Below are 18,079 nucleotides of genomic sequence, written 5' to 3'. Positions count from 1 at the left end.
TGGCCTCTAGCTGATTAGCCAAGTTCTCTGAAAGCACCTGTGGAGTGAGGTCAAGGGAGAGTCTCTTACTCAAAGGAAAAAGGAGACAACGGACACACCTGGACATTTTGCAGACTCTGCCATGCCTATGACAAGATTCCATCATCAAGTGCATGATTCCAACAAAGAACGAATTTTATTACTGTGCTGTCTTTTAATCTTCTTTTGCTTTTTTCCCATAATTTTTCATTGATTACAACTTTAAACCCACTATTGGTCTAAACCTAATGACTCTGGATATATGTATTTTAATATGTGATCCATGGCTACCACAGACCTTCTGGAGAGTCTTCAAAAAATTTTATGAAGATTTTTTAAATTGGGGGTTTTCCTTTTGATCATAGCATTAAAATGGAATTTTTCCATCTTATGCATCATTCTAATGACTCAACATAATCAGTCATGTCTCAGAGTCCTTAACAGCCTTGTTTGTTTCAGTGGCACACATGTAGATTTAGCACAGAAATGTGTGTTCACCCCCAAATTAAGGTCAAATAAATTAACAGCATACTGCACAAAGGGAGTTTCTACTGCAGTTCAAGTAGAGAGAAATGGTGGAAAATTGGGCCACCACCCTGTAGGATAATTATACGAAACTTAAAAGAACTAATGAGGCAGAAGTCAATATCATGCTCCTATTTGAGAGATAATTTGGTTTCAGCAAAACAGCATCATCCTTCCCATTAAAATAATGCTGTTAAATTAAACCACATTGGCTTTTTGGTTTTGTTTGAATTTAACTTCTACTGGATTGAACTGAACTGAATTGAAGTTAACTTGCTTGAATTTAACTCGGTTTTAGTTTTATACATATATCAGAGCTATAAGAATAAGTTTGAAAGCATTAAGATTGTAGGAAACCCTGGGAGGAAAGTGGAAATTGTTTTCTTCTTTCAAAGGGGCCCATATATTACTACAGTTTAAAGAGCAGAGTTATCATGAATGGTTCTAAAGTCTCATGAGGAAGTAATCCTCCATTAGAGTGATTCTTTCCTAGGCTATGATTCTAGCAGATCCTAAAACATTTCTGCCCTGGTGACACTTACTATTGATCTTTTTTTTTCTTTTTTCAGGCCACACCCACGGCACATGGAGTGTCCCAGTCCCCCGTGGGGGTCCAATCGGAGCTACAGCTGCTGGCCAAAGCCACAGCAAGGCTGGATTCAATCGGTGTCTGTGACCTACACCACAGCTCACGGCAATGCTGGATCCTTAACCCACTGAGCAAGGCCAGGGATCGAACCCACAACCTCATGGTTCCTTGTCAGATTCGTTACCACTGCACCACGATGGGAACTCCTACTTTTGATCTTGTCCTAGCTCATCCCTCAATCTCTGTGCCTGCTCTACTGTTGCCAACTTTAGCAGAGTAAGCACGGAATTCTCTCATACTGGCAGCACTTCACAAAGCAAAGAAATTTGCCCCCAAAGGTGGGTAGATTACTGCTGACTGCTGCTGAGTTCCTGGTGGGTGGTTGATTCCTGCTCCCTGAAAGGACAAGGAAGTGAAAAGTTCTTTTCTTAGCCTCCTGTCTAACCCATGACTACAGTTTCGAGGGTAACTATATGACATAGGCAATAAACATTCCACCCCCCCACCCCCCACCCCCGAGGCGACGGAGTAGAAAATGACATACATAAGGGCTGGGTAGTGGCACATACATCAGTCTGTCTGGTGCTTGGAGATCCTTTGGGATGAGAGGTGCTATATAACTGTAAGTTATGGAGACGCTTAATCAACTATTCTCCCACCGACTTGTGTTCTGTCCATGATTTATTGGCACCTCTGTTTACCTACAGGATAATGGTCCTGGTGGACGAGAGCATGAGGAAATAAATGACTTGGCTGGTGATTAATTGTCCTGGTGCAGCGCAGGGTCCAGTACCAAGATCATTATTTCTATTGTATGACAAGAAAGAAAGAAGGAACAGTGAAGCAGTGTGCATAAATAACAGGAGAAAGACTTCCTCACTCTCAGGAAAGTTCTGTTGTCCCATTCTTTCCAGACTACCTGAAGGGGTCTATACCATCTGAATTCTCATCTCTTTCCTGAGCCTTTGGAACTGATCTTCGCTAACTCCTTTGGTAGGGAGCTAGGGACGTGTGGGGGAGAGGTCTCATTTCATTCACTGCCAAGTAAGTACAAGGGGAGGATGGCATGGCAACTTCGCCCTTTCTGGAGCTTGACAACACATGCTGTCTCTTAACTGGCAGCTCTTGGCTCTGAGAGTAAGAGGCAGCAGGGAAGAATGTAAAATTGGATTGATTGAAAACTATGAGAAAGAACAGTGCCATATGGCGGAAAGCGCAGGGCACACGGAGCATCGGGTCTTGGCATTTTAATTGACTACATCAAGCATTTAACCCAGTTATTCGAAACCCCCATGCATATTAGAAACACTTCACTTGGGAACCTTAAGAAAATACCAGTGCCCAGGTCTCCCCTAGACCCATTAAATCAGAAGCTCTGAGAGAGAGGTCTGGACATGGGTACTCTCCTAAACCACTGGTCAAGTGGAAACGGGATTCCTGAGCCTTGTGGCTAACTCTTTGGGAGCCTCGGGGCATAGATTCATTAGAGGATCCCTCATCAGCCTAAAGAGAGTGTCAGAGAACACCACCAGGGCAAAACACAAGAGAACTGTTCTAGCTCCAATATTACCGCTTCCAATGGGGGAAATAAATCACTGCCTAAGAACGGTGGCTCATGTTAACCAGTCTGGGTTTTAATAGCCCATCCACTCTGGTGTAAACGCTTTTTGATAGCACTGAGCATTTGACCTTAAGCAAAGCACTGGGATTCGACCTTGACATTTTCCACAATTAAACAAAGAAGATTTTCCTCATTAAATATTATTTTTGTTTCTTGGACCATGAATTGAATTGTGAATGAATTCCGTTTCAGGCAATGCAATGGCATAACTCTCAGTTCCTCGTAGCTCTTAGCAGCTACAAGCCCCAATGTGCCTTCAACTAAAGGCAGGGGGGGAGGCTAATGTTTCTCACAGGCTCTCTTTGCTACTGTCGGCTACTGAGAAATGTCACGGAGGTCAGCATCCTTCAAAGGGCCAGAGGTAGGCAGCCCCACCCCAATTCTCCGGAATGTGATCTTCAAACTCCCCGGAATCCTCACCCACTGTGATGGGGGGAGTGGATCATTTTTGGCTCTATCTGACAAGTTCATCTCCCTCCTCACCCACAGCAGTGAGCCTCTGGCTACAAGCCTGTGGAAGAAACCTGTATTTCCAAAGGGTTCTGTGTTCATTGAGGGGTGGTGGGTGGGTACCATCAGGGCGCCCACGCAGAAGTGAGTGTCTGTATACGCAAGGCCTGGGATAGCCTCACCCCAGCTGCAGGCCAAGTCTCCCTTAGCTTCAGTGGCGCACAAAGAAGATCTAGAACATTCTCAGGGGCCAGTGAGAGGGGTGATGAAGGTAGCTGAGAATTAAGAACTGAGAAGCTTGCCTGCAAGAGCTCACTGAAACACAAGATGTTCTAGGAAGTCCTGTAGCAGAGGCCACAAGGAAGTCTGGCCAGGTCTGGGGATCTGATGGTGGATGTGACCAAGTCTTCAAACAAGCAGAACCCGTGAAATCCCAGGAAGGCTGGAAACAGCAGGGGGAGATGATGGAGCTTGCATTCCATGGGCTGAGAGAACATCCACCAGATACACCAGGCTTTGCTCTTAGCAGCAAGGCTGCGGGGCCCAGAGGAACCCATGCAGACAAAGGGCCCCTCTCCCAGGAGGATGCCTATGGTGCCTCTGTCCTCACCCCAGATGCTCTCTTGGGAAAGAGTAAAGAAGAACTACTTGAAAAAGGATAAACAGACCTGATACAAAGTGGGACATCAGAATACGTACCCAATAGGGACAATTTTGAACTGGCTTGAGATCTCTCTCACTGGCACATCTGTTTTTGTTTGTATTTTTCTCCCAACTCTTATGGGGGCCTGAGGGTGGAAAGAGATGAGTTATTAAAATAAAGGAAGTTCCCTTCTAGTTCAGCACACCTGAGCTCTAGTATGAAAAGGCTGGCCCCACTCCAGTTGCGACAGAGGACCAGGAGGGGAGAAGCCTTTCTTGCATCCATGCCATGGAAAGAGAGCTGCTCTTCCCATCCTGCGGGGAGAAAGAAAGTCAGGAACAGTCCAGAGGACACCAGTTACTTTTAGCATGGGAGGCACTGTCCCTAAGGAGCCATTACCATAATAACAAGGCAGCCAGAAATAGGAAGGTTGATTTTGAGAAAGATGGTTTGAATCTCTCCCTCCTTCTGCTCCACCAGCAGAAAGATGATCTGGGAAAGGCACAGGAATCCACTTTGAGGGGGACAGAGCTGAGCCAGGAAGTGGTCTTTCCCAGCTGTTGAGAGACCAGCTGAGGGGCTCAACTAGAAGAGGGTGCCCTTGCTCCTATTTTTGTCAGCTTACTCACTTGTCATACTAGAACATTCCAAGAGCTGAAGTTTATAGAATAGGAACCAGCCTTGCCCAGTCAATGAGAAGAAAGATGGGCGGGCGGCCAGTGGGAACTGAAATTGTGCTTCTGCAGTGGCTGTGGCACAGCTCAAAACCAGCCCAGAGACCTGACTGCCGGAGTGTAGTAAGCTCCGCTCATTTTGTTGTCATCTTATCCTACATCAACCTCTTTTCCCCTAAGCCTGGTCACACTGGTCCAGGCTTTTCAGACCAGACCCATTAGTTCTTTGAGAATTCTATGAAAGTGATGTTAGTTCCAATACTGTCTCTTGCTAGGAAATTGCTAAAAAATACATTTCTTGGAGTTCCCATCATGGCGCAGTGGTTAACGAATCCGACTGGGAACCATGAGGTTGCGGGTTCAGTCCCTGCCCTTGCTCAGTGGGTTAAGGAGCCGGCATTGCTGTGAGCTGTGGTGTAGGTGGCAGACGCGGCTCTGATCCCGTGTTGCTGTGGCTCTGGCGTAGGCCAGTGGCTACAGCTCCGATTAGACCTCTAGCCTGGGAACCTCCATATGCCACGGGAGCGACCCAAGAAATAGCAAAAAGACAAAAAAGAAAAAAAATACATTTCTTAAAAACTGGACCTTTATTCAACCACATCTCTATCACCCTAGCTATCTCTGTTCCTGTTAACTGCGGCACAGATCCATGCCAGGGTTTGAATCATGACTCCTTCTATCAGTTCTGCAAATTTGGTTCTCATGTGCCATCACTATGGAATGTCTACAATGCCCTTGGCCCAAGAGGAGACACTATAAATGTATCTTTTTTAATCTTTACAACAGTCATGTAATTTGAGTATAATGAGCCCCATCATTTTATGGCCACACCCAGGGCACACAGAAGTTCCTGGGCCAGGAATTGAAGCCAAGCTGCAACTGCAACCTACATCACAGCTGTGGCAATGCCAAGCCTTTAACACATAGCACCCAGCCAGGGATCGAACCTGGGCTTCTGCAGCAACCAGAGCTGCTGCAGGTGGATTCTTAACCCACGGCACCACAGCGGGAATGCCCCCATTTTATAGAAGAAATGGAGCTGGAAGAAGGTGAAGTTACCTTCCCAAGGTTTCAACATTAATGATTTGCAAAATCAGGAGTCAAAACCCCAGGTCTATCTTTTTTTTTTTTTTTTTTTTTTTTTTTCTTTTTAGGGCCGCACCTGCGGCATATGAAGGTTCCGAGGTTAGGGGTCTAATCGGAGCTGTTGCTGCCAGCCTATGCCACAGCCACAGCAACGCCAGATCCGAGCCACGTCTGCGACCTACACCACAAGTCACAGCAACGCCAGATCTTTAACCCAGTGAGCAAGGCCAGGGATCGAACCTGCAACCTCATGGTTCCTAGTCAGGTTTGTTTCCACTGCGCCACGACAGGAACTCTGGCCCGGGTCTATCTTTCATCAAAGCACATACTCATTCCACCACAATCACTGCTTTTTTATGTCTATTCTAACCACAAAACTGCCTGCAGCCACACACCAATGCCTTCTGTCCATCTTGCTGCCACTGCTATGGCATGAAAGCTTCTCCGTAACTCTGATTTTTCACTATCCTTTCAGTAGGAAGAGAACAACTTCTAGATGAAGTGCTGATTGAGGAAATCTCACCCATGCCCAGAGACCCTTCGTGCGTACCCCATTATCACTTGCATGAACAAGAGTGAAAATGTGTCTGAGTCTGAGTATGTGCAGTATATACTCCCGTGGGTTGTCGGTGAAGAAGATGAACAGGGAAGAACTGAAATGTTTGAATATCTCTCTGCCAGTTTATGGTATACTCCACTGCTGTCTCAGGACACCTGTCCACAGAGCAACTATCATGCAAAAATGACTTAACCAGAATGGAAATGCAAAACCTGCAAAGGCCTTCCAGAACTTTGTCAGTGTTTTTTAAACATCCTAATTGTTGGACATTTTGTAGTTAGTCCACAAGGATGACAAAAGCTCCTCCATCGTTCATCCACCGCTTATACTGATGGTGTGTGTACCTTCTCTTTTAAATGCCCTGGGTTTGTCTTTCCTGACCTTTCCCCTGCTTGTCATTGGTTATGTCTCTAACTCCTTCAGGAGGTTATTGCTAAGTTCTGGAGGCATTAACAAACCATGCCTCCTCTCCACTCCAAGTTCTAAAGCAATTGAGAAATATACAAAGGAGTCAGACAGAAGTTCTGATACTAGTTGTATTAGGCTACCCAAAATGGTGCCTGAGGACTGACCTTGAGCCTGAGTGAGTTTTCAACTCCTTAGTCTCCAAACTGCACCTACCCAAGGTCACAGCAGCTGGACCATCACAGGTCACTCCCCATGAGGGCAAAGCTTGGTGCTGGTGTGCTCACTACATAGAAGAGGCATGAGCAGAAGGAACAAAATACATACCAGCTTCAGACATCCTAGCCCAAGAAAGGAGCCACAGAGTATAGAAGGTTGAAAAATACAGCTACAAATTCCTCCCATCCTTGCACGCATGCTACTATGCCCTGTGGGGTTGCCCCTGCTCCCATTAAGAAGTACAATCTATTTCTCCGCTCTCTTCTAAATCTGGGCTGCCCTAATGATTCCTTTTGGCCAACAGAAAGTTATAGAATGACACTATGCAATTTCTTTTCCTTTCTATTTTTTTAGGGCCGTACTGCAGCATATGGAGGTTCCCAGGCCAGGGGTCTAATCGGACCTTCAGAGGCCGGCCTATGCCACAGCAACATCAGATCCAAGCCATGTCTATGACCTACACCACAGCTCATGGCAATGCCATATCCTTAACCCATTGAGCAAGGCCAGGGATGGAACCCGCAACCTCATGGTTCCTAGCCGGATTCGCTTCCACTGCGCCACGATGGTAACTCTTACACTATGCAATTTCTGATCGAAGAACTCTAGAAACTTCTGCTTTCTCCCTTTTGGAATCCAGCCACCTTGAGGAAGCCCAAGCTAGCTACTCCAGTGGAAAGGCCATGTGGATGAAAACTACGGCCAATTTCAACCATGGCCAACAGATGAAACCTTAGCCAACTGCTGGACCTGTGAATGACATCAATCAGCATCAGCCAGCACCCAACCAACATGCCAAGTGACCACAAACACATAAGCAAACCCAACTAATTCCACATAGAACAGAGATGAGCAATTTCATCCGAGTCCTGCCCAAACTGCTACCTCACAAAACCTTGAGCAAATAAACTTAAACTTGAGCAGTGCCTGATCAGTAATTGCTATGCAGCCTCACTAACAAGTTAAGTCTCTCAAGGGTAGTGTGGCGCTCATAGTGTCCCTACAGAAACCAGAGAAGTGGGATAATACCCCCACTATGAGTTATGCATTCTGTTTCTACCATGTATGCTAAAGTTGTCCATAAATGCAATGACGATGCTCTTCAAACTCTGACTATTACTCAAGGATGAAAAGGAGTATATTTGCTTCCTATTGCTGCTATAACACATTAACACAAGCTTGGTGGCTTAAAATGAACGAATTGATTACCTTATACTTCAAGAGGTCAGAAGTCCAAAATGAAGCTCACTTGGCTAAAAGCAAAGTGTCAGCAGGGCTGCATTCCTTCTGGATGCTCTAGGGAAGATTTCTTTTCCTTTTGTTTCCAACTATTAGAGGCCACCCTCACTCCTTGACTTATGCTCCCCTTCCATCTTCAAAGCCAGCAATGGCTGGTTGAATCTTTCTCAATGACTGACTCTCTGATCTCCCTCTCCCACACCTAATGACCTTTTTGAGTACACTGGGCCCACCTAGATAATCCAGGATACTCTTCCCTTTTTTTTTCTTTTTCGGTCGTGCCCATGGCATGTGGAAGTTCCAGGGCCAAGGATGGAACCTGTGCCAGGGCAGTGACCCAAGCCACTGACAATACCAGATCCTTAACCCACTGTAACACAAGGCAACTCCCTACTCTTCCTACTTTAAAATCAGCTGATTAGCAACCTTACGTCCACTTGCAACCTTAATTTCGCTTTGCCATGCAAGGTAATACACTCACAGGTTCCAGGGATTAGGACATGAACATCTTTTGGGGGGCAGAGGAGGCATGGGGGAGAAGGGAAGAAAGAGGGAGAGGGAGAGGAAGAAAGGGGGAAGCATGGGGGAGAGGGAAGAGTGGGCATTATTCTGTCTACCACAAAAAATGACTGCAGAGGAGTTCCCGTTGTGGCGCAGTGGTTAACGAATCCGACTGGGAACCATGAGGTTGTGGGTTCAGTCCCTGGCCTTGCTCAGTGGGTTAAGGATCCGGCGTTGCTGTGAGCTGTGGTGTAGGTTGCAGATGCGGCTTGGATCCCGCGTTGCTGTGGCTCTGGCGTAGGCCGGTGACTACAGCTCCGATTAGATCCCTAGCCTTGGAACCTCCATGTGCTGCGGGAGCGGCCCTAGAAATAGCAAAAAAGACCAAAAAAAAAAAAAAAATGACCTCAGAAAGAGGAGCATCACACTCCTCAGAAGGATTAACACACAGCTCTTTGCCTGCACCTCTCCTAACAGTTTCAAAGTGCCCAAAAGGAGGGCTAATAAGAAGCCATATTTTTATGACAGTGTTTTGGAGTCGATCATGTAGGACAGAAAGGAAACCTTGTTGAAAACAAAATTCATTTTATCTCTTGCTTCACTCTAATAGTCCTGTGAAGGCTAAGCTGATAAACTGCCCTGCTTCCCTCTCAATCATGTTGCCAATAACAACACTGAAATGGTGCTCGGGGCCTTCAGGCTGGACCCTGTCAACAAAACCAGCCTCCCTGAGTAAGAGGCCATCTGTCTCCATCCATCAGATGCTACAAGACTTCTGATGGCCGTGATGGGGCGCGGACTCAACTTCCCCTGTTTCCATCAGTCTGTTGAGTGGTGGGAGAGAACTATCACAGCAGGCTCCCTTGCCAGAAGCCAGAGAGGGAGACGGATGGATTAGAGATCAAACAAATGTTCTGCCTGCTTGGCCATTTTCTTCTTGTAACTGAATGTCAAAGTGATGACTAAAAAGAGGACAATCTGTAGCGAGCAGGTACGTGTACTCATCTCATCTGCTGAATGGTACAAGACACAAAGGGTTATCTCTGCAAATGGGATGGGCATTCATTCTCCCCAGGCCTCACAAATTAAAGAAGTGAGAGAGGAAGGTACCATGTAATACCGTTAACAGAATATACGCAAAGGTAGAACATGGGTCAATCATGCTTATACATTCCTTTGGAGTGCACGTGTGTGTGTGTGTGTGTGTGTGTGTGCATGTGTATATGATTGTACAGGCATGTGTTCTGGGAGGACCATCGAGGGCAGACACACAAGAAACCAGCAGTAGACCTGAGACTAGATGCCTCAACATCCTGTCAATCAGATCATCTGACAATGCACTATGTAAAAGGAATCAGTGTCAAGGCAGGGTGCCAGAGATGCTGCAACTAAAGACCTTGGGCAAGCTATTTAACTCGGTTTTCTCATTTATAAAATAAGGATAATCATCAATACTTGCTTCATAGCACCCTGAGGCAGATCATTACACTGAATGCCCCTCAATGAATTCCTTCTCCCCATATCTGTGCTCTTGCATATCCTCCTCCCACATTGACACGAGACTTCAGCATGTGATTTGCCTTGACCAATGGAACATCATCAAATGGGATGCCAACAGAAGCTAAGTGTCCGTACCCTGGGGTTTGCACTTATGGAATACTGCTACCACCACCTATTCCCCATATTGCTGGGAAGGCCAGACGGAGGAGGTTGAAGATACCCCAGCCAGCTGCCCCAGCTAATCACTATATGTGTTGTGACTACCAGATGGTCATCATCTTGGACCATTCTATCCTGGTTGAGCTATTTGGGCAAATGACGACAGTCACCTGAGTGACCTCAAGTGAAACCAAAAAACAACTGCCCGGATCAAATTGTAGAATTCCCATCACATTTGGAGAGATGACCTTTTGTATCTTTTACTACAGCAACAGATGAGATGAGTCCTTGCACCTACTCGATACAAATTAACCTCTTTTTAATTATCCTTTTAGCATCCAATTATAGGAAGGGAATGGCCAAGCAGGCAGAAAAGTTCCTTGATCTTTCATCCATCCATCTCCCTCTCTGGTTTCTGGCAAGGGAGCCTGCTGCATTGCTATTCACTGCAGAATAAAGAGCTGTTGTTTTAAGCTGCTAAGTTTTGGGATGGTCTGTTGTGTAAAAAACAGTTAACTGATACAGGCTTTTGTGGGGATTAAATTAGGTAATGCGAAGGGCCAGCACAGCTCCTGACACAGAGAGTGGTTCTACATATTCATGGTGATGATTTCCTTGCCCCTAGTCCAGGCCTACCTAATTCTACCTTTCAAGTGTTGGCCCAACTGCAACTACCTAGTCCTTTCTCAACCACTCACTCCAAAGCAAAACAAAAACAAAACAAATAAATAAAAAATACACACACCAGTATCAAGTCATGGAAAGTTACAGGTTTGAATTTTGGTTTTAGTGCTTAAAAAATTTTTCATGTATTAGAGCAAAATAATTAAAAATCACATAGGGCTAAAAAAAATCTTATAATGAAAAACAGTAGTCCTCTGTCTCATCACTTCCACCCCAATCCAATCTCTCCTTGTTTTAGGAAACCAGAGTTATTTTCTGATCAAACCAGGCAACCACATTACAAAATATGAAAACCATGCAAAAATCCTGGAGAAAATATAATCCAATTGAATTTAGCACCATATAAAAACATATATGATAGAACAGAATAATAGAACAGGATTATAAATATAATATATAATAATAAAATATAAATATGATACATCATGACCAAATGAGTTTTATCCCAGGAATTCAAGGTTAGTTTAATACTAGAGGATTAGTTAATGTAATTCACCATATCAAAACACCCAAAAAAACTCCCCAATAAACTTTCTGTATGCAAATATTCATCTCAGAATCTGCTTCTGGGAAAATCTGCAACTTGAGAAAATATGCTGAGTACTACTGGCTTATGCAAGGTCATGGCAGGCAATGATTTATGTTTTAGAAAGAGCTTTGGCAACACATAGCATGATAGGAAGAAATTAAAGGCAAGAAGATCAGTCAGGAAACTGTTGCAGTTAAGAGATGGTGAGAGATTTTAGCTGAGCAGAAGGTCAGGGAGGATGGAGAGATGAAGGGAGATGTGAGGCTGAGTGGGAGTTAGAACTGACAAGACTTGGAGACTAACTGAATGTAGACAGAGGCGGAAAAGAAAGCAGGAACCCAGATGACACTGAAGTTCTGAGCCCAGAAAACTCTGTAAATGGTGATATTCTTACCACCAAAATAGAAAACCCAACATAAAAACAGGTTTGTGGGGGTAGTTATTAGGATACCTAACTTCAGCCCTATGAAGTGTGTTCTCTAGCTCCACCTGACCTCTCTGAACCTTTGATTCCTCCTCTGAAAGTGATTTCTCCCAGAATACATACTGAGTGCAGAGCCCAAAGCCCTCCATCACCTGGCCCCAGCCAGTTCCTCCCACATCCTCCTCCTTCCCTCTCCACCTCCCCTGTCCCCTCCACGCTGACCATCCTTTTGATCTCAAACATGGCAAGATTTGTTCCCATCTCAGGGCCTCTGCCCTCAATGATCCTTCTGCTTAGAAATCTTCCCCCAAGATCCGTACACGGCTGCCTCCTTCTCCTTATTGAGGTGTCTGTTCATTGTCATCCACTACTGAGGCCTTCGCTGACCTTCCTGCCTAAAACAGCCCCTCCCACCATACAGTTGACCTACATAACAGTCTCTGCTTTACCTTCTTAGACAGGTCTTATATTATCTTATTTGCTCTTACCGTATTATCTCCTGGCACTGAAAGGGAGCCCCTTGAGCATGGACTCAACTTTGTTCACTGCTGTTCTCACAGCAATGGAACACTGCCTGGCACACAACAGGCCCTCAGGAAGTATACACTGACTGACTAGTAGATGGCAGAACGGGCACTCAAACATACCATCCACGGATGCTGAGAGGTTCTTCAGGATACGGGATTTTCAGTACTAAGAAAAAAAAGTTTCAGGCAAACCCGGAGGGCTGGTCATCCTAACTCAAACCCAGATCTACCAATCCTCTGTCCAGTCAGTGCTCCTTCCTCTGTCGTACCCTAGGAGTTCAAGACTATCTCATGTGAGGTCAAAGACCCCAGGCTTTATATCACGGCCTGACACAGGGGAGACACACAACACATATGTGTGGAGTAAATAAATGAATAAAACAAACAGGGAGGCTCCCTTCAGCAGAAGCTAAACAGAGTGTCCTTGTATTAGGTCCTTGGTTTGAACCACGAGGCTTAGTTGCTCAGCAACATCATGCCATAGGTCCAACCAGGCATCTCAGATCCTAATTTGTGAGTTGTATCGAAGGTCCAGGTGGTCGGCTGTTTGTGCCTTATGTTCCCTCCACTGAGGGCTGCTGGGTTTCAGCTGTAAGCCAAAGGCCCACACTGAAGGAGTTCAGATGGGTTCAAAGCAGGGCAGGGGAAAATTCACACAGAGAATCCAGAAAAGTGGCTCAGATGCATTAAAAAAAATTTTTTTTTTCCTTTTCATTAGAGTGGGATGACAAAGTCTGAGTCTTGCATGTAGGGGTGGAAACAGGTAGAACAGAAACAAACGTAGGTCAGAATAGCCTCCCTTTACATCATCCTCGACAGGCACTGCAAGAGTGGGAAGAGGCCAGGGCGCATGCCCATGCAAAGGTGGAGCATGTCTGGGGGCTTAATTGGGGAATGAGAGTAGGTGGGACCTAAAATCGACTTCTCTGGTAATCAGGCTCTGACCCAAGAGGCAAGGGACAGAACCCTCTGCTGAGACACAAAAACACACGTTCAAGGCCTCAGAGTCTCTGCAGCAAGAGAGGATGGACGTTAAAATCCCAGCAACCTGGGTCCGAATCCCAGCTCTGCCAACTAACACAACCTTGGGTAGATGACTGAACTTCTCTAGGCCTCAGTTTCCTCATCTGTACTTTGGGATTGCTGTGAGAAATGGAGAATATGGATCTAAAGCACCTGCCAAATAGTGGCTGTCATTGGTATCATTGCATTACAGGTTTATTGTGCAATGGGAGGCCTCTTGAGTTAAGGATGGTAGGGGGTTCTGTCCCTGGATAGCAAACAATCATTTTTTGTTTTTGTTTTCTTATTAGGGCCACACTTAGGGCATATGGAAGTTCCCAGGCTAGGGGTGGAACTGGAGTTGTAGCTGAGGCCTACACCGAAGCCACAGCAACACCAGATCCAAGCCACATCTGCGACCTATACCACAACTTGCAGCAGCACCAGATCCTTAAGGCACTGAGTAAGGCCAGGATCGAACCCGCATCCTTATGGACATGAGTCAGGTTCTTAACCCACTGAGCCACAATGGAAACTCCCAACAAGCAATTATTAATCCTGCCATGCTTTACAAGCTGGTTTTTGCAACCTCACACGGAGATGGGAGTTTGGGATGCTCTTAGCAAAGGCTAACTAAACCTTACCTCGCCCTCCAGTACAAATTCCTGACTTTCATTTAGATTTAATAGACTTGAGTTTAACAAGATAGCTATTATATTTTAAATAAATACTGACTGGCCACAAATGCAACATTCACTGCGAATTAGCAAGGAGAGAGGCCGCCTCGTTTTCATCTCTGGTCTATCTCAAGTACGGCTTTGAATAATTAATTTGCCATTTTGATAATACACAATGACCAGCCTATTCAGCCAAGAATCCTGCCTTTATTAAATGAGAACTCAGTGGCAAACAAACAAAACCTGAGTCAATAGTTGCCTCGCCAGTTATTAAAAGCTCCTTTCCCTGAGGGTTGCTGTGGGAGGCCGGGCAGAGGAACGGAGGAGGAACAAGCAGTGGGGAAGATGAAGGAACAGACAGAAGGCTATTGAAAGCCAGACCCCGCTCAGGTGGGAGGTGTCACTCAGACAGTCTGAGGTCAGCGCCAAAGAAACCACTTGGGTTCCCCACCAATGCCGTACCACCCCTGAAGCAGCTAGCCGGAACATTTGTGTTTTGTTTGGGGTTTCTGGAAGTTATTTATTGCCCAAAGATGGGACTTGGAGGCAGGAAAGATATGCAGAAAGTGGTGAGTATCCTAACGTTACAAGCTCTCACCGCAAGAATAATGGGGAATTAAAGAATACAGCCCTCTGTTACAGGGGACTCTGCAGGAGAGATGTTAACAGTATGGATTTTGAAAAAGACACAATTAGGATGCTACTGATTGCGTACAAAAGACCTCCAAATCCAAAGATTTAGACAATAAGGAAATGAATTCTCACCCAGCAGGAAATTCAGAAATACACAGTTTCTCAGCTGGGACTAGACTCAGCTGCAGAAAGCACAACAAATGGTGGCGTATATAAAATAGAGGTTTGGAGTTCCCATCGTGGCGCAGTGGTTCACGAATCCGACTGGGAACCATGAGGTTGCGGGTTCGGTCCCTGCCCTTGCTCAGTGGGTTAAGGAGCCGGCATTGCTGTGAGCTGTGGTGTAGGGTCGCAGACGCGGCCCGGGTCCCGCGTTGCTGTGGCTCTAGCATAGGCCGGTGGCTACAGCTCTGATTAGCCCCCTAGCCTGGGAACCTCCATATGCCGCGGGAGTGGCCCAAGAAATAGCAAAAAGACAAAAAAAAAAAATAAAAATAAAAATAAAATAGAGGTTTATGTGCCCACATAAAAGAAGCCCAGAGATAAACAGTCAAAAGCCAGTATGGCAGCTCCACAGTCAGCATGGACCCCCACTTTCTGCAATGCCATCTTTAGCACATGGCTTCCATCCTCAAGTTTGCTTCAGGATCACATAATGGCTACCCTATTCTAGCCATCAAGTCCACATCCCAGGACCTAAGTAGGCTTTTAAAGTTCAGCCTAAACCTGAAAGCTTCTCTGAGGGAACTCATTCATTTGTCCAACCATCTACCCATCTACTGGAGCACTGACAGTTAGATACCAATATCTAGGCCCCATCCTCAGCCAAACAGTACTACTTTGCAGCTTTTAGCCAAGTCAGGTAACACCTCTGCGTATTGGTCAGGATTCTCCAGAGAAAAAGAACCACACACACACATATAAATACAATTATTATAGGAGTTGACTCACACAGTTATGCAGGCTAAGAAATCCCATGATCTGCCATCAGCAAACTGGAGAACCAGGAAAGCCACTAGTGTAATTCAGTCTGAGTCCAAAGACCTGTGAATTAAGGAGGGCAATAGTATAAGTCAATCTGAGTCCAGTGGTCCAAGAACTGGGAGCACCAATGTCCAAGGGTAGACGAAGAAGGATGCTCGAGCTCAAGCAAGCAAGCTGGCCCACCTACATTGGCTGAGTGTGTTCTTTATTCAGTCAACAGATTCAAATGCTAATCTTCCAGAAGCAGCCTCACAGACACACCCAGAAAGAATGTTTCACCAGCTATGTGGGGCATGCCTTAGCCCAGGGAGGGCAGCACATAAAATTAAGCATCCATCGTACTCCAGCTCAAGTCCCTCTCTCTTCCTGTCCATCTCCACAGCTACCACCCAAGTTCAGACGGTTCCCATCTTAACTCCTGGACCACTGGGATAGCTTCTTTATTTTTCCTTTAATTTTATGCAGCTTTATTGATGCACAATTGGCATATGACATTGTAAGTTTAAGATGTACAACAAGCTGATCTGATGCATGGATCTACTGAGAAATGATTTCCACAGTAAGGTTTGTCACCAGTTAACACATCCACCACCTCACAAAATTACCTTTTTTAATGTGTGTGTGGTAAGAACATTTAGGATCAATTCTCTTAACAAATTTCAAGTAGGTATGTTGTGAGCCACAGGGGCGGGGGAGGGAGAGGGATGGACTGGGAATCTGGGGTTAGCAGATGCAAACGACTGCCTTTGGAATGGATAAGCAATGAGATCCCGCTGCATAGCGCTGGGCACTATGTCTAGTCACTTGTGATGGCACACGATGGAGGATAATGTGAGAAAAAGAATGTACCTGTGTGTGTGTGACTGGGTCACTTTTCTGTATAGCAGGAAATTGACAGAACACTGTAAACCAGCTATTATGGAAAAAATAAAAATCATTACAAAAATAAATTAAGTGCAGCAGGAGATACCTGAAAAAAATTTTCAAGTACAGACTATAGTACTGTTAACTGAGGTCATGATGCTGCACATTAGATGTCCAGAACCTGTTCACCTTATAAGTGGGAGTTTGAACCTTTCAACCCATGTCTCTCGGGGCAACATCTTAATGGTCACCTACCTACTCTGCCTTCTGATAATCTGGTGCCATAAAGCATGAAGCATTCAGGCTAAAGCATTCCCTTGATCATTCCAATCTGTTCAAAAACATATGCCGAGTATAAGGAATTTAAGCACACCAGAAACACAGATTTATTTTTTTTATCTTTAAAGAAAAAGAGAAAGCTTTTTCTCTTCAAATTTCCTTTCCCCAAGATAACCCATTGTTAACCGCTGTGTCCTCCCAGATTCCTTGCTAGTTATGCATATATTTTATACATTTTTTCCCCTCACAAAGCACACTATTGCTTTATCAACGTTACTGCCCTGCAAGAGAAGGAATGTCCCGAAACCGCATAAAAAACCATCCCTAACATGGTACCTCAGGGCCACATTCCCCCAAACTAATGGAAATTTAAATTCAACTGCCTGCTAGGGGAGTAATCTGAAGCCCACAATTCCCATTTTTGTCGCCGTTGTATTTCTGTTGTTTCATTCTCCACTGGTTTAATTAGTGCATGGTATTGTCTAAAGCTAGGTCATTTTTTATTCCGGTTACAACCAGAGGCAGTTAGCATGAAATTCATAACATTTTTAATTCCAATAGAACTATTTCATCTAATGGTCCTGTCCCAGCAACTTCAGAGGTTAGAATAGCCAGTGTCTGAAGCTGAAGAGAGAAGAAAAGCTTTTCCTGGGTGTCTTAGAAAGAACACCCTTTGGCGGGGCTCTCACAGCTGAGTGTGCACTCCTCGAAGGTCACGGGACCTTGGTCTCCCAACCACGCCCCAAAGAGCAGACTCAAAGCCTTGGCGTAAAGTTAAGTTATTACAGCGCTGGCTTTGGGAACAATACTATATCTTAACGCCCAATTTGTTGTGGTTAAGACTGAGACTACCAACAGTTCTGTGACTGGTCCCAGAGTGGCCAGGGATGAGTGACAGAGCTAACTGGGTCTTGGGCCCTTCTGAGCCAGCTTTCCAACATGAAGGAGGCATGAGAACTAGGTAACTTGGAGACACATCAACCCCAGTTTGAATCTGGCTCTACCACTTAGGAGCTGTGCCAAACTGAGCAACATACTTAAGCTGTCTGACCATTGGTTTCCTCGTCTGTGAAGGGGGCCATAAAACCCACCCAAGGAGTTCCCGCTGTGGCACAGTGGGTTAAGAATCTGATTGCAGTGGCTCCGGATGCTGTGGCGGTGCAGGTTCCATCCCAGCCTGGCATAGTGAGTTAAAAGAATCCAGCACTGCTGCAGCCTGTGACCTTCAGCGATTCAGTGGCCTAGGAACTTCCATATGCTGCAGGTGCAGCCATTAAAAAACGAACAA

General features: G+C 45.4%; 1 protein-coding gene across 18 annotated transcripts in view; it reads right to left on the bottom strand.

Moving 5' to 3' along the window:
- PAMR1 (peptidase domain containing associated with muscle regeneration 1) overlaps positions 1–18,079 on the bottom strand; it is a 170,479-nt gene that overhangs the window by 136,315 nt on the left and 16,085 nt on the right. For 9 of the 18 annotated variants that reach the window (XM_085009512.1, XM_005660990.4, XM_085009515.1 and 6 more), the window contains one exon: positions 15,616–15,708. The exons of 4 other annotated variants lie outside the window; for them this stretch is intronic. The gene's annotated coding sequence lies outside the window, so the exon portion shown is untranslated. Of the gene's footprint in view, positions 1–1,833; positions 1,940–3,902; positions 3,992–15,615; positions 15,709–18,079 lie in introns of all 18 variants that reach the window. 5 more of the 18 variants (XM_085009513.1, XM_085009518.1, XM_085009520.1 and 2 more) reach the window with 4 other exon arrangements.

This window comes from Sus scrofa, chromosome 2 (genome assembly GCF_054392235.1).
Source record: "Sus scrofa isolate SSC_HxYL_T2T_F1_AM1 chromosome 2, Sscrofa_HxYL_maternal_Yorkshire_Landrace_v2.0, whole genome shotgun sequence".
NCBI classification, from domain to species: Eukaryota; Metazoa; Chordata; class Mammalia; order Artiodactyla; family Suidae; genus Sus; species Sus scrofa.
This window is presented reverse-complemented; position numbering and strand designations above follow the sequence as displayed.